The sequence below is a fragment of the Schistocerca gregaria genome, chromosome 9 (assembly GCF_023897955.1).
Source record: "Schistocerca gregaria isolate iqSchGreg1 chromosome 9, iqSchGreg1.2, whole genome shotgun sequence".
NCBI classification, from domain to species: Eukaryota; Metazoa; Arthropoda; class Insecta; order Orthoptera; family Acrididae; genus Schistocerca; species Schistocerca gregaria.
In genome coordinates this window covers 157,424,973-157,440,095 of record NC_064928.1, presented here as the reverse complement: position 1 = coordinate 157,440,095, position 15,123 = coordinate 157,424,973, and the positions used below count along the sequence as shown (strand labels likewise).

Below are 15,123 nucleotides of genomic sequence, written 5' to 3'. Positions count from 1 at the left end.
GTAACACAGATAACAAACTCTTCATGAATGACCAGTGATAGTTCGCGCTAACCCACTGTGTCTGCAGTCCAAGTTATAGATGACTGTTGCATGTTATCAAAATTCTTCGGAACGCCCAGTATCTAGTAAAATACATGTAAACATTTTAAATTATTGTAGTATGGTACATCGATATCTGTACTCTGTAAATTACTGTGAAGGAAATTTGGGTGCAAAGTCATTCGCGTTCGCTTCGAAGTGAAAGGTGTCAGAAGGAACAGATTAGTTACATCTCGTCTTGCAAAGGGTCGCTCGTAAATTGCGCTACGCCAATTTGTTACGCAAACGTTTCCTTTCACTTAGCCAATTCAAAAGGGTCTGTTGCAGCTGCGAGCCGCTAGTAGTGCTTGAAGCTCGCCAGCAGATGGCACATTCGGAGTAGTTTCAGAATATGGCCGCTAGATGCCACGACCAGTGGCTCCTGTAGATAGTTCCATTGAACGTATTGTCAACATTAACCACCGCTGTTTTCTTTTAATATGTACATGGAAATGTTCCTAGAATATCACATTTTAGTCCTTTATTGCAAGAGAATAAGGACGTCACCGCGTCGCGTTAGGTTATCGATATCAGTGCCGGTCGAGTAGAGCATCTTTCAAGCTACTGAAACTCTCTGGACGCACACCGGTACAGACGAAACACAGCTCACAGTAGTGTTCGTGGAGTGGTAGGGGAGTTGGTGTGCTGCTGGTTTCAGCAAAACGCTAGCGATTCGGTGAGTTTAATAGCTGCACTGACCAATAAATTGAAGCATTTAAACCCAAAGACGATTCAAATAAGTCCAGATTCAGATTACAACGTGATACGTATGTAACTTGCATCAAATTTACGGAAGACCATGTGAGCATGCAGGCGAGAATTGAGCGTTGATATGCATTAACTAATACAATTCCTACTCGCGCGAAAGCTTATGCCTGATATAATATTGGTGACTAGTTAAATGACAAAAGTATTTTGTTTTCCCTTGCCTTAACCAGTAGCACCAGAGTACTGTACCAAATTTTTATAAACAGTTGCAATGATTTGCATGTATTTTAGTATTTATCAGCTTCTGTTACAGAACACAATCATGAACGCAATGAGTACAATATTTTTTGGTGTTGCGTAAAGCGGGAAGGTTGTTACTGTAATAGTTTTACACGAATAGGGAGCTAAAGATCGTTGCCAATAAATTTCTCCGTTTGGTGACTAACAAAAATTTCGCAGTGCCCTCTAGTGATGTACGACCAGCGATACTGTTATTTAGAGGTCAGTAAATTTTGTTTACGAGTCATGATTCCGTCAACTTTTTAAGGACATGCCCTGTTGTGCTGTACCTAAGTTACCTAGACCTTTTTTTTAAAAAAAATGTGTGCTAACATATCTGGTTATGTAACATACATAGGATGGGTATCGGAACAATTCGAGTGACCGGAGTATGTACTGCATAGAGACGTGATTACAGAACTGGTTTGTAGGTTTATTTTTGAAAGCTCCGCTCACGTGCAACAGAGCTGCAATGTCAGCGATATAACACAACAGAGGCGACCTTGAAGCAACTCACGTAATCTTCCCCCACCCACCGCGTCCCATTTCCCGGGTGTCATCATTCGGCTGACTTTGAACTATCGCTCTTCAGTCTCATTAGGTTTCACGTAAGGAGCAAATAGCTCGATCGGTACTGACTGTTGAAATGATGGGTAACACTAAAATCTGTCTGCTTTTAACTCGCAGAGCCACAATTCAGTCGTTGATGAGCATGTTTACCTCTCGGTGGAAGTGTTTTTGAGATGCAGATGCGCGTCAGGTTAGCCTCCGACCACGTCTCACGCAGCAAGCGTGGGGAGTAAATGAATACCACAAACTAAATACTAAACTCCATATCACATTCAGGTTTGTTTGCCTTAAAGTGAATGTGAGGATATTTTTCTATTGAAAGAGTGAATGCTACTGATTTATCACGTATCTTTACACAATACAGCACAGTCTGTAGATGCCTCAATAGAAGTCTTGACAGATTGATCATGCGCAGTTCCAGGATTTGGAGGAGGGCGTGACACGTTAGTGGTTCTCCACATCTCCCCGCCTCCCTCTCCCAATAAAATTTGCCGCCACCGTGCTACAGATGCTAATGACTAACATGGTAGTAAATTTTTGGATTAGTACGTAATACATGGCATTGTCGTAATTTCTAAAAAAACAAACTGAAGAGTACACTTCTAAATAAAATGTACATGACATGTAATTGATTTAAAAACTACAGCAACAAGTTCTCAAAAATTACTGGATATAAGTCCTGTCTGTTATGCAAAAAATGTTCTTTTCATACAGACCCGAATATTTCAGCACCTTGTAATCATTATCCAAATAGGGCTACCGTCGATCTTCCGTACACCGGGTACTGTTACCTTGTCATCTGCAAATGTATCTTTCGCAAATCGTTTGTCATCTGGATTTCAATGAGTTTTTGTGAAAGACACGCTTTCAACTTCGCCAAAACACACTGTAAATGTTTCTGTTGTGTGTTGCATCCAGTCCCAGCTATCGTTAACTTGTGTGAAATAAACGCCAACTGGGATTGGATACACACAGCAACATGTACATTGTTTCGACAAAGTGTTATTTTACAAACAAAGTGCTGCAGAATATGCAGTGCTTGTGTGTACCTCACAACGCATGGAAATTGAGATGAAAAAGGATTTCCTGACACTAAATTTGCAGATGACCAGCTACCAGTACTCGATAATTCTGCAGGGGTCATGGATAATGTAACACATTTTGATGAAGGATGCTCACTGACAATGGCACGAAGGCACTGAAAGTGTTTGCGTAACGGCAGGACCTTGCAGCCAGTAATTAGATCTACAAATTCGGCAAATGCAAAGGCAGCAAATCCAAATGACAAAAAATGTTGACATCATTTGTTCTTCACTCGAAAAACTGGTTTGATGCAAGGCCATCCTGTGGAAGCCTCATCTGTGGGTAACTGAGAGGGTGGTTTGATAAGCGTGGTAAAAAGTTTCTTTCGTACCCAACTCACTATACTTGTCTAGTCTACTTTGACGAATACACACTTGGTCCAGCGATATTCCATCTTCATCCCATCGGAAAAGTAGGTTCTGTCAAACTCTACAAAATACTCGTTCATTTTATCGTTTCCTCGTTTAAAGCAAAGTTCTTCCCAGCAAGTCAAAGTTTCAAGTTAGGGTACAGGAAGAAATGACTTGGGGCCAAGTCTGGTGAGTATGGTGGATGAGGAGCCAATTCAAGGTCCACTCAAGCACTTTCTCCATTGGCTTCGCTGATGTGTGAAATGGTGCCTTATCCATATGAAAGAGTACTTTTTGCGTGCCAGTCCTGGTCTTCTCCGACTAAACACGTATCAAACGATTGAACAACTGCCAGCCTTTGTCCATGGATCGAGGTTTCAATAATAGTCACAGATGGGCACGAAAAGTCGTGCAGATTGCGATTAAACATCAACAGACATGTTGAAATGTTGTGCCGGATGTGCTTTTGATCGACTGTGAGCAACTGCGGCACGAGCACCGCACAGTTTCTTCATAGCCAATTCTCCGTGCAGGATATTATGCACTCGCGCAGTTGAGACGCGTGAAGTCTCAGCAATGTCAGAAATTTTTATACGGCGGTCTTGCATTGCCATACCATGAATACTGTCAATGGGTTTCCTATGTGACCTCAATTGGACGGCCTGAGCGCGCTCTGTCTTCGGCGCCTGTCCGACCACGTTTAGACCCTAAGTAAATGATCTTCAATAATGGTGTCTCTGTCCAACCGGTGAAATGATAATGTTTAATAACAGCAGAAAACTGTTTTCTTAATTTTCAATCGCATTAGATCTATCGACCAATCCAACATTGTGCTGTACGCGTAAATTTTGAAATTCTGCATACAATCCTTAGAACACTAAAGTTTACCAACCGTGAAGGCGCAACAAAAATGTTCCATTCTTTCACAGAAATTTTCCAGACTTAAACTACCCTCGTGCTGCGACATTCATCTATTTGAACATGCTTACTGCACTCGTCCCCTGCTCTCCCTTTACAATTTTTATTCCTCCCGCCCCGTAGATTCCTTCATACTTTAGGATACGTCCTGCCAGTCGATCCCTTCTTTTAGTCAAGTTGTCACAATTTTTTCTCCTGTTAGATTTAATACCTCCTCTACCCATCTAACCTTCGCCGTTCTGCAGTAGCACAACGTTTATCTTCTTGACTGAAGTGTGCATCGTTTCGGTCTTACTTTATATTGCACAAGGTTACACTCCAAATGCCTTAAGACTTCCTAACAATTAGATTTATAGTAAATACTAACATTAACTTTTTCAGAAACAGTTTTCGTGGCATAGCCCATCTGCGTTTTATATCGAGTCTACTTTCGCCATGAGTTATTTTGCTGACCAAATAGCAAATCTCACCTACTTTTGGTGTCAAGTTCTAATACTAATACCTCAGCGTCGCCTGGTTTAATTCGACCACATTCCATTACCCTGGTTTCACTTTTGTCGATACTCACTTTATACGTGCTCTGTTCAACGGCTCTTCATTGTTTTGCCATCTGTCAGAATTAGAGCCATCAGCAAACTTCAGATTTTATTTCCTGAAACTTAAGTCTTTCAAATAGCTTCTTGGTTTTCTTCAGAGGCTGTTTTATGTGAAAGAGAATGAATTGCAAAAAGTATTAAAATTTCAAATTTCCACTTATCTTTAGATATTAGCAAAGACTAGGGATGTTGATGAAATATCGATATGTGTTCCAAAAAATATTGATGCAAATCGGCGATGTTTCTCCGCGGTATATCGATATCCAAATGGCTCTATCGAGTGCAGATATTTTCATTTTATATTATTTTTCATTCAGTTTTTGGTAAACAATTTTAAGCTCTTGTTTTGACCCTGCAGTAAAACATTTTACTTTTACTGTGTGGAGGTGTCTTATTATTTTTTGAGCTTTCATCAGTCCAAACTCTCTTTGACTGTGTGGAGCAAGTATGTGACACAAGAATAGTAGTCATATTGCTCTTGGTAGGGGAGGGGGGATGGAATTGAAAAGATTTCCAATGTGAAGAAATAGCACACCAGTTGCGTTAAGAAACCATTTTTAACGCAACTAGTGTGCTGTTCCTTCACATTGGCAGTCTTCAAAACCAGTTGCTAAAAGTAGACAAAAATGGTGTTTACGGTGAGAGAAACGGTGACGTAATCGGCGCTCGGCAATACCAACAGAAACTCCAATGTGTAGCTACCACTCAGTTTTGACACTGCAAGGTCGCTGGCGTTGGCAGAAATGAAAGATAGGTAAGTAGACACGTAGTGTTCCGGACGAATCCGATGTATGACTGAACTGCACGACGGTCGCATTTTATAGTCCCACTTAGATGCGTTTACCAATTTTAGCAAACTGGTTATCGCCAAGCGTGAAGGTGCACAGTTTTCCTTTAGATTCTTTCTGTAAAGGGGATAGGTAGGCTTGTAGCTTGTTAATGTACAGAATGTCTAAGTATACAGCTCTAAAACCGGCAGTATATTTACATGATGTAGCCGATATTTTTATACGCATGTACTTAAGTATTCTGCCGATATATCGATGTGTCGGATTCCTGATCTTTTTAAAGAGATATCAAGACCTAATTCCTGCTACTGAATTTTTAATACTCTCTCAACAAGCACGTTCTTCGGCATCAAGGGAGAGTCTATTTGGTAATTTAGTGCCGGAGTAAAGATTGTAGAGGCACAAGACGGCTATTTGCGAACAGTAAGCAGGAGAAATGGGGTGAAATCTGAAAGGTAGGACATAAGGTACTAGCGGTTGTAAAGCAGAGCAGGTGTACACAATGTCTGAAGATTTTGCTTTTTTGCTGCTCTGGGGATCCACAGCCTTTTATAAAAGAATACATTGTTCGTCGTAGGCTGTATTGTGAGCCATTATCAAGCACACTACAATATCATGTATTACCTATCGTGCTCATGACATTCTTTTCAGTCACATGTGACGACCATTATTTTTAATACGTGACATAGATGTGCTTCATAACGGCTAACGGCCGAAATTAGCTAATAGCATGATGTTAATAAAGTACAATACAGCCTGCAACTGACATAGTCTTTTATTAGTCAAATAATCCATTGGGTTCAAGTCGGAGGACCAGAGGGGTCACGGTATCTGCGAGTCAAGACCGATATACCTGGTGTCGAAGATTCTAACCACGTATTGCAGAGCAGCCATAGAAAAGTATTCTGTTGCATCATCATACATGTACCACACATGTCTGTCTTCTACAATTTTTGGCCTCTGTTGCTCTTTGTTGCACCACGAAGGTGAATCCCTAATGCCGTAGCATTTCCTATCATCCTGTCCCTTCTTCCTGTCAGTGTTTTTCATGTTTGTTGCTTCGCCGATTCTGTAGAGGAACTTCTCATTCCTTTTCAGTTTACTTAATTTTCAGCCTTCTTCTGTAGCACTACCATACAATGTTGGGCTCCGAACGTAGATTTGTGGGGTCATAGGCACCACTTTTGAGTCGACTATATCGATGCATCTGTCAACGCTGATCCGATAAAAATGTAAACGTCGTGTGACTGGGGCCTCCCGTCGGTTAGACCGTTCGCCGGGTGCCCTTACAACGAATTTTCAGTTCCACGTGCACGCCGGCCGCTGTGGCCGAGCGGTTCTAGGCGCTTCAGTCCGGAACCGCGCTGCTGCTACGGTCGCAGAAAGCTTAGTTAGGTTTAAATAGTTCTAAGTCTAGCGGACTGATGGCCTCAGATGTTAAGTCCCATAGTGCTCAGCCATTTGAACCATTTGAACTAAGGAATGACGAATACCGTTGAAGTTCGCTAAGGCTATAGATACAGCAGTAAGGAATTGTTCAGTAGCCAGTACAGTTGAAGAGGAATGGACATCTCTAAAACGGGCCATCACAGAAATTGGGAAGAAAAACATAGGTACAAAGAAGGTAACTGCGAAGAAACCACGGGTAACAGAAATACTTAGCTTGATCGATGAAATGAGGAAGTACAAAAATGTTCCGTGAAACTCAGGAATAGAGAAATAAGCCGCTGAGGAATGAAATAAATAGGAAGTGCAGGGAAGCTAATACGAAATGGCTGCAGGAAAAATGTGGATACACCGAAAAAGAAATGATTGTCGGAAGGACAGACTCAGCATACAAGAAAGTTAAAACAACCTTCGGTGATATTAAAAGCAAGGGTGATAACATTGAGTGCAACGGGAATTCTACTGTTAAATGCAGAGGAGAGAGCAGGTAGGTGGAAAGAATACATTAAAAGCCTCAGAGGGAAGATTTCCCACGTGATAGAAGAAACAGGAGTCGATTTAGAAGAAATAGGGATACGGATTAGAATCAGAATTTAAATGAGCTTTGGAGGACTTAATGTCGAATAAGGCGGAAGGTATAGATAACATCCCATCAGACTTTTCTAAAATGATTGGGGGAAGTGGCAAAAAGCGTTGGTGTGCGAAATGTATGAGCCTGGCGACATACCATCTGACTTCCGGAAAAATGTCACCCATAGAATTCCGAAGAAAAGAGCTGACAAGTGCGAGTATTATCGCACAATCAGCTTAAAAGTTCATGGAGCCAAGTTGCCTACAAGAGTAATGGAAGAAGAATGGAAAAGAGAGGATGCGCTAGATGACAGTTTGGCTTCAGGAAAGGTAAAGGTACGAGAGAGGCAATTCTGACGCGGCTAATAGAAGTAAGACTAAAGAAAAATCAGACACGTTCGTAGGATTTGTCGACAAGGAAAAAGCGTTCGACAATGTAAAATAGTGCAAGATGTTCGATATTCTGAAAAAAGTAGGGGGTAAGCTACAGGGAGATACGGATCATACACAAAATGTACAACAGAAAGGAGGAAATAAGAGTGGATGACCGAGAACGAAGTGCTCATGTTCAAAAGGGTGTTAAGACTGTTGCCTTTCGCTCCTACTATTGTCTGCACATCGAGGAAGCTATGATGGAAATAAAAGAAAGGTTCAGGAGTGGAATTCAAATTCAAGGTGAAAGGATATCAGTGATACGATTCGCTGATGGCATTGCTAACCTAAGTGAAAGTGAAGAAGAATTACATGATCTGCTGAACGGAACGAACAGTCTGAGTACAGAGTATTGGACCGATAGTAAATCGAACAAAGACGAAGGTAAGGAGTAGTAGTACAAATGAGAACAGCAAGAAACTTACCAGTTTTGCTGGCCCCGAAATCGATGAAGTTAAGGAATTCTGTTGCGCAGGCAGTAAAATAGCAAATGACGGACGGAACTAGGACATTAAGAGCAAACTAGCAGTGGCAAAAAGGCCATTCCTGGCGAAGAGAAGTCTACTAATAACAAATATCGGCCTTAATTTTAAGAAGAAATTTCTCATAATGTACGTCTCGAGTACAGCATTGTGTGGTAGTGAAACATGGACTGTGGGAAAACCGGAAGAGAAGAGAATCGAAGCATTTGAGATGTGGTGCTACAGACGAATGTTGAAAATTAGGGTGGCTGATAAGGAATAAGGAGGTTCTGCACAGAATTGTAGAGGAAAGATGTGGAAAATACTGATAAGGAGAAGGGACAGGAAGATAGAGCATCTGCTAAGACATGATGGAATGACTTCCATTGTACTAAAGGTAGCTGTAGAGGGCAAAAACTGTAGATGAAAAGATTTGAATACATCCAGCAAATAGAGGACGTAGGTTGCAACTGCTACTCTGAGATGAAGAGGTTAACATAGAGAGGAACTCGTGGTGGGCCGCATCAAACCAGTCAAAATACTGATGACAAAAAAGACAAGACTATTAACGCCTTCATGGAGAAATGTTTGCGGCTGCCTGCGGAACCCAGGCGTTGAACCTTTCCGTCCAAAAATCGACGGACATGAATCTTTCTTCAGGGCTCCAAAAATATGGAAATCGCATGGGGAGATACGGGAATGTATGGAGGATGTGCGTAGTGTAGCGGTAGCGTTAACGCTTACCACGCAGGGGCTCGGGTTCGATTCCCGGCAGGGGACCGGGTGTTGTGTGTCCATAATTTTCACCCTCATTGACTCGCAATTCGCCAATGTGGCGTCACCAAAAGTGGACTTGCAATACGGCGGCCGAACTCACCTGAATGGGGCCTCCCGACCAACAATGCCATACGATCATTTCCATTTTCCATGGAGGATGTGTGAGGGCTTCCCAGCGAAACTGCTGCAATGCACTCGAAACAGTGGCAACGTGAGCGGGCATTGATCTACACCAGAATGATGCTATCCGTCGAAAGTATTGGGCGTTTGGACTTGATGGCGCGCTTCAGTTGTTGAAAAGTGTCCACTTAGCGCTGGGTGTTAGTTGTGGGACCGTTTTCCAGAGTGTCAATGAGCAAGAAGCCCCTTGCAGCCAAAAAATGTCATGACGTACCTGGAACTGGCGTGCCTGTTGTTTCGACTACGGTGCAGGAGTTTCGCTGGGAAACCCTTAGACATGCTCTTTATCCTCCGTACAACCCCGGTATCTCCCCATGTGGTTTCCTTATTTTTGGAGCCCCGAAAAGAGGAATTCGTGGCCGGCGATTTACTTCGAACGTCTGGAGTCAGTGGTTCTGCAGCCAATAGCGAACATTCTTTCCATGAAGGCGTTAACCGTCTTGTCTCACATTGGTATAAATGTATTAGCAGTCCATGGTGGTTACTTTTCGGATAATAAACAGTTTAATTTCTTTCCATATGTAGTGTTCATATTTGACTGCCTCTTACATATCTACCTGTGGCCAGCAGCCATACAGAGGAGTTGCCCGCGGGTGCAACGCCTCTGCTGAAGTTCCTATGCTATCGGCTTTAGAGAGAGCTGCGGGGTAGGAGCCAGCAGATCAATGAACCCGTCTAGCGACCTTCAGAGAACCTGTTTGGCGTAAAAGAGCCGGAAAAGGTCTCCATCCGGGCAGACCAACCTGCTCTGTCTGTCTGTGTGTGGTTCTTACGACTGTGGTATGAGTCAGGACGCTGCGTCTGGCCAACGTGCGGGCGTGTACAGCAGGTCAGTGCCCCATTCATCACTGCTGGCGCTCGCCGCTAGCGTCTGGAAGATTTTGCAGTTGCTTCCGTGCGCTTATATATATATATATATATATATATATATATATATATATATATATATATATAGGGGGGGGGGCAACAGGGCGTTCCTGCCATCTCTGGTGTAGGGCGGTTCATGATGATGTCCCATACTCCTTGACAGAGCGTAGGGGAGAAGCGGGAGACCCGCACTGCCGTACTAGGCAAGGTCCACCGGGAATCGAAACTGGGACCCCGTGCTCCGGAAGCGAGAACGCTACCGCGAGACCATGAGGGCGGTTCATAGAATATCGGTATACCTTGCAAGAAATATCGATAAGTAGTTGCGATACTTTACCCCCGATACTTCGAAATGGCAGTATCGAGTGCCGATCGTTTTTATTTATATTATAGTTTTCTTAATTTTCGGTATATATTTGAAATTGTTCTTTTGAAATTGTAGTAGAACATAATTTTACTTCCTTTGTGTGAAAGACTCTTACCACTTTTATAGCTTTCGTCGGGTCGAGTCTTTCTCTTTGTGTGAATCGAATATAGGTGGTACGAAAGTAGTAGATTGCACTGGCTTGGAAGGACGGGGGCGGGAGTGTGAATAGAATAACAAGATTTCCGATGTGAAGGAAGAGCAAACCACTTCCTTTAAAGAAAGCATTTTTGTCGCAGTTGGTGTGCTATTTCTTCTAATAGACAACTCTTCAAAACAGTTACTGAAAATGAACAAAAATCTAAATGACAAGGTCTTTGGGGTCGGCGGAGACATGTCAGGGGAAATGTTCACGTAATCAGCATGAAGTGTTCCGGACAAATTCGATGTGACGAAACCGGACGAATCCATCGGACACCTTTTATTGTGCCACTTACATGCAGTTACCATAGTTAGCAGATTGGTTATCGCCAAGTGTGAACGTGCATCGTTTTCCTTCCAGTTCTTGTTCTAAGGGGCATAAGCAGGTTGCTAGCTTGCTGATGTACAGGATATCTAGTAATAAATCAGTTCTTAAATATACATGTCTAAAACCAGCAGTATACAATGTGCAGCCGATATTTTTTCTGTGGATGTATCGATATTTTTGCCAATGTAAATGGTAGATTTCTATATATCGATAGATCGGACACCCGATAATTTTAAGAATATCAACAGTCCTATTCTGATCATACAATGAAGGCTTTCACGACGAATGTTTCAGCTGCTGAGAATGTTTCCGGGTTGTATGGCCGTGGTCCATGGAACTCTTCAATCCCTGACGTTTCGTACAAGGCTACGTTGGACATCTTCTGAGGTGCTGCTGGTTGTGCTGAGTCTTGCCGACTGAGGCTCAGCAGCTGTGTCCTATTCTGGTGATTATAAACGGTCTGAAAAGCTTGTAAGGACGTTGCAGGAAAGGTTGTGCTGAGATACGTTGCGCCGTTTGAGTTACTTAGCATTGAAGTTTGCCCTTCAGTCCGTTGCGCACGCAAATACAAGCGGCCCACCACAGACGGTATAGCCGGCCGATGTGGCCGAGCTGTTCTAGGCGCTACAGTCTGGAACCGACGACCGCTACGGTCGCAGGTTCGAATCCTGCCTCGGGCATGGATGTGTGTGATGTCCTTAGGTTAGTTAGGTTTAAGTAGTTCTAAGTTCTAGGGGACTACTGACCTCAGCAGTTAAGTCCCATAGTGCTCGGAGCCGTTTGAACCACTTTTGAAGACGGTATAGTCAAACGTGAGGGACGGTAGTAATGATCGAACCCGAACCAAAGGCTGAGCACCCTCGTGCACCGTCATATACGCTACGAGACAGTATACGGCGGGCCGCTTGAATTTGCGTACACAACGGCCTGAATGGCAGAGTTCAGTGATAATTAAATCAAAGCTGCAATAGTATCTCATGCTCATAAATTAAGGATAATACTGATAAAAGGTGAAACAACGCTCTGGTGGACGATTTGTGGGTTTAAATCACCTCGGTGCATTTGACCTGTGGTCATCACACGGTGGCGCTGGCAGCAGTCCACATACGCAGAGGTGTGTTGGTGCATGTCAAGATTACGTTGCAGCGAGTAAGTGTGCATACATTTTCAGACGTACTAATGCTGACTGTTCAAAATGGCTCAAACAAAGCAGATTGATGACGTTATGAGGGTTAGAAAACTAGGGCGACTGGAGGCTGATCAAACACAGCACGGGCCCTCCGTTTGCCACATGGTGTGATCTCAAGATTATGGCAACAATTCCAGCAGACAGAAAACGTGTCCAGGCGCTACAGTACGGGACGTCCACAGAGTACACCACCCCAAGAAGACCATATATCACCATCAGTGCCCGCAGACAGCCACGGAGTTCTGCAGGTAGCGTTGCTCGGGACCTTACCGCAGCCACTGGAACAGTTGTACACAGTCCACAGACGACTGAACAGACATGGTTTATTCGCCTGGAGTCGTGCAAGGTGCATTCCACTGACCCCTGGTCATAGGAGAGCCCGTAAAGCCTGGTGTCAAGAGAATAGTAGATGGTCATTGATACAGTGGTCCCAGGTTATGTTCACGGACGAGTCCAGGAATAGTCTGAACAGTGATTCTCGCTGAGTTTTCACCAGGCGTGAGCCATGGACCAGATACCAACCCCTTAAAGTCCTTGAAAGGGACCTGTATGGAGGTCGTGGTTTGATGGTGTGGGGTGGGATTACGATTGGTGCATGTACACCCACGCATTCCTTGACAAAGGAACTGTAACAGGCCAGGTGCATCGGGAAGTCATTTTGCACCAATATGTCCGCCTTTTCACTGGTGCGGGTCCTACCTTTCTCCTGATGGATGATAACGCACGGCCCCACCGAGATGCCCTCGTACCTTGAAACAGAAGATATCAGGCAAATGGAGTGGCCTGCCTGTTCTCCAGACCTAAGCCCCATCGAGCACGTCTGACATGCTCTCGGTCGACGTATTGCTGCACTTCTTCGAACACCTACGACACTTCAGGAGTTCCGACAGGCACTGGAGCAAGAATGGGAGGCTATACCCCAGCAGCTGCTCGACCACCTGATCCAGAGTATGCCAACCCGTCTGTTGTGCGGCGTATGTACGTATATATGGTGATCAAATCCCATATTGATGTCGGGGTAGATGCGCAGGAACCAGTGGTGTTTTGTAGCACATGGGTTTCGGGACGGTTTTCTCAACTTATCACCAATACTGTGGACTTAGATGTATGTCTTCCACACGCGCCTGTGCTATTAGCGCCAGTTTTGTGTAGAGCCACGTTGCGTGGCACCACTTTCTGCAATTATCCTTAATTTATGAGCATGAGTAGTTTTTTCTTGACATTTTTCTCAGCACAACCAACCCTGCAGCGCCTCTAAAAGCTTTTCGGACTGTTTCTGACCACCTAGTATAGACACTATTCATTACAAAATTCTCACGCATATCTAGAAACTAGTACCGCTTGCGTTCAAAATTCGATCAGTTCTGTGTATAAAGTAACTCCTCTAATTCCGCCATCAACCTAAACGTACTGCAAAGGAATTTCAGTGTAGTGATATCCATTCACTGATGGATCTGTTAGACGTCATACAATAATAATTTGCAACCTGAAAAGACAACTTGTCAGCCAACACCGCATTTATAAAATTGATGACCTGTTTTCGGTAAACAGGTGCATAGCTATGTCAAAGTTAATTTATATTATGTGAACTATACAGCTAATTAACGTATGGAGTCAGTTTATAGCTCTCACAAAGGGCACACCTATTAGCCTGTACAGATAACAATGTCGATTATTCTGTTTACCGAACCCGGTCGTCACAAATAAAGGTTTCAAAAATGCTATCTTGGTTCAGAAGTTGTCTTTCTTCAAGTCGAATATTTATAGGTGGCCCTATACTACTCAGCGTGAGTTAGATAATTTCGTTTGTTTAGGTTTTTAACCACATTCCGTTCTCGTCCCACTCTGAAGTAAACACTTTATCTAGCTTTAGTTGATCCGACCATCCCCAAAATTGCTGGCTTCAGAAACTGAACTAGTTGATTCATACGTGTTTTCATTGCCTAATTGCAGTGTTCAGTTTTTTACTTTTGCACAATAATCTTTTATCGTAAAATGATTTGGAATTATGCTCATTGCACATTTAATGTAAATTTTTAAAACGGTAGAATTATCATTATCAACGTCCACTTCATTCTTACTTTGTTTATGCAAAAATTCTCTCTCCGGCTGTTGTTATCGGACCCGCTGGTATACTTAGAGGCATAGCCTAAAACAAATACAGTTTCCGTGTAATAAGGGAGGCCACAGCAGCTATTTAAAATGAAGAAATTGTGGGATAGGAACTTGCTTCAGATTTTGTGGTAATGGCGGCAAATGAACACAAGATTAGTTACGTTTACTCATAGCCAGAAACAAGCGAAAGACGCCAGTAAAGAACCTTATGTAAGATCTCTGTTGCCACGGAAGGCTTCGGTACAACAATGGAAGGTAAAGAGGAGAGATGGAACTACAAAAACTATAAATTTTCGCTGTAGGTTGTTTTGAAGCCGGAGTGGGCGGGTTGTGCCGCCATCTTGTGCTTACATGAATAACATGGTGTCAGGAAGGTAATTTCGAACGTTAGTACCTGCATGATTATTACTCGTAGCAAGTTTTGTTTTCCACTGCTGGGATCATCGACCTAATAGTTGTGGCATTGTAGCTGCCCGTTGTCCGTGTGTTACTGCAAATGAACTATATGTAAGATTTTTAAAGACATACGTCCGGAGAGTGCGAGCTCACGAAACGGTTACTTTCGTGTCATTTCTACCATAGCACCTGATCGGTACACAGGGTAGAAGCTGGTAGCAGCGTGAGACGGAGGAAAACTTCTATCTTTGTGTGTGTGTGTGTGTGTGTGTGTGTGTATCTGGTCTGTGTGTGTATCTGGTCTGTGTGTGTATCTGGTCTGTGTGTGTATCTGGTCTGTGTGTGTATCTGGTCTGTGTGTGTATCTGGTCTGTGTGTGTATCTGGTCTGTGTGTGTATCTGGTCTGTGTGTGTATCTGGTCTGTGT

The 15,123-nt window shown here is 43.3% G+C and overlaps 1 protein-coding gene across 3 annotated transcripts in view; it reads left to right on the top strand.

The window, feature by feature from the left end:
- Positions 1–631: 631 nt before the first annotated feature.
- Positions 632–15,123, top strand: part of LOC126292280 (pyruvate carboxylase, mitochondrial) — a 358,087-nt gene continuing 343,595 nt past the window's right edge. The window contains exon 1 of one of the 3 annotated variants that reach the window (XM_049986190.1): positions 632–754. The gene's annotated coding sequence lies outside the window, so the exon portion shown is untranslated. The remainder of the gene's footprint in view (positions 755–15,123) is intronic. The other 2 variants (XM_049986187.1, XM_049986193.1) reach the window with 2 other exon arrangements.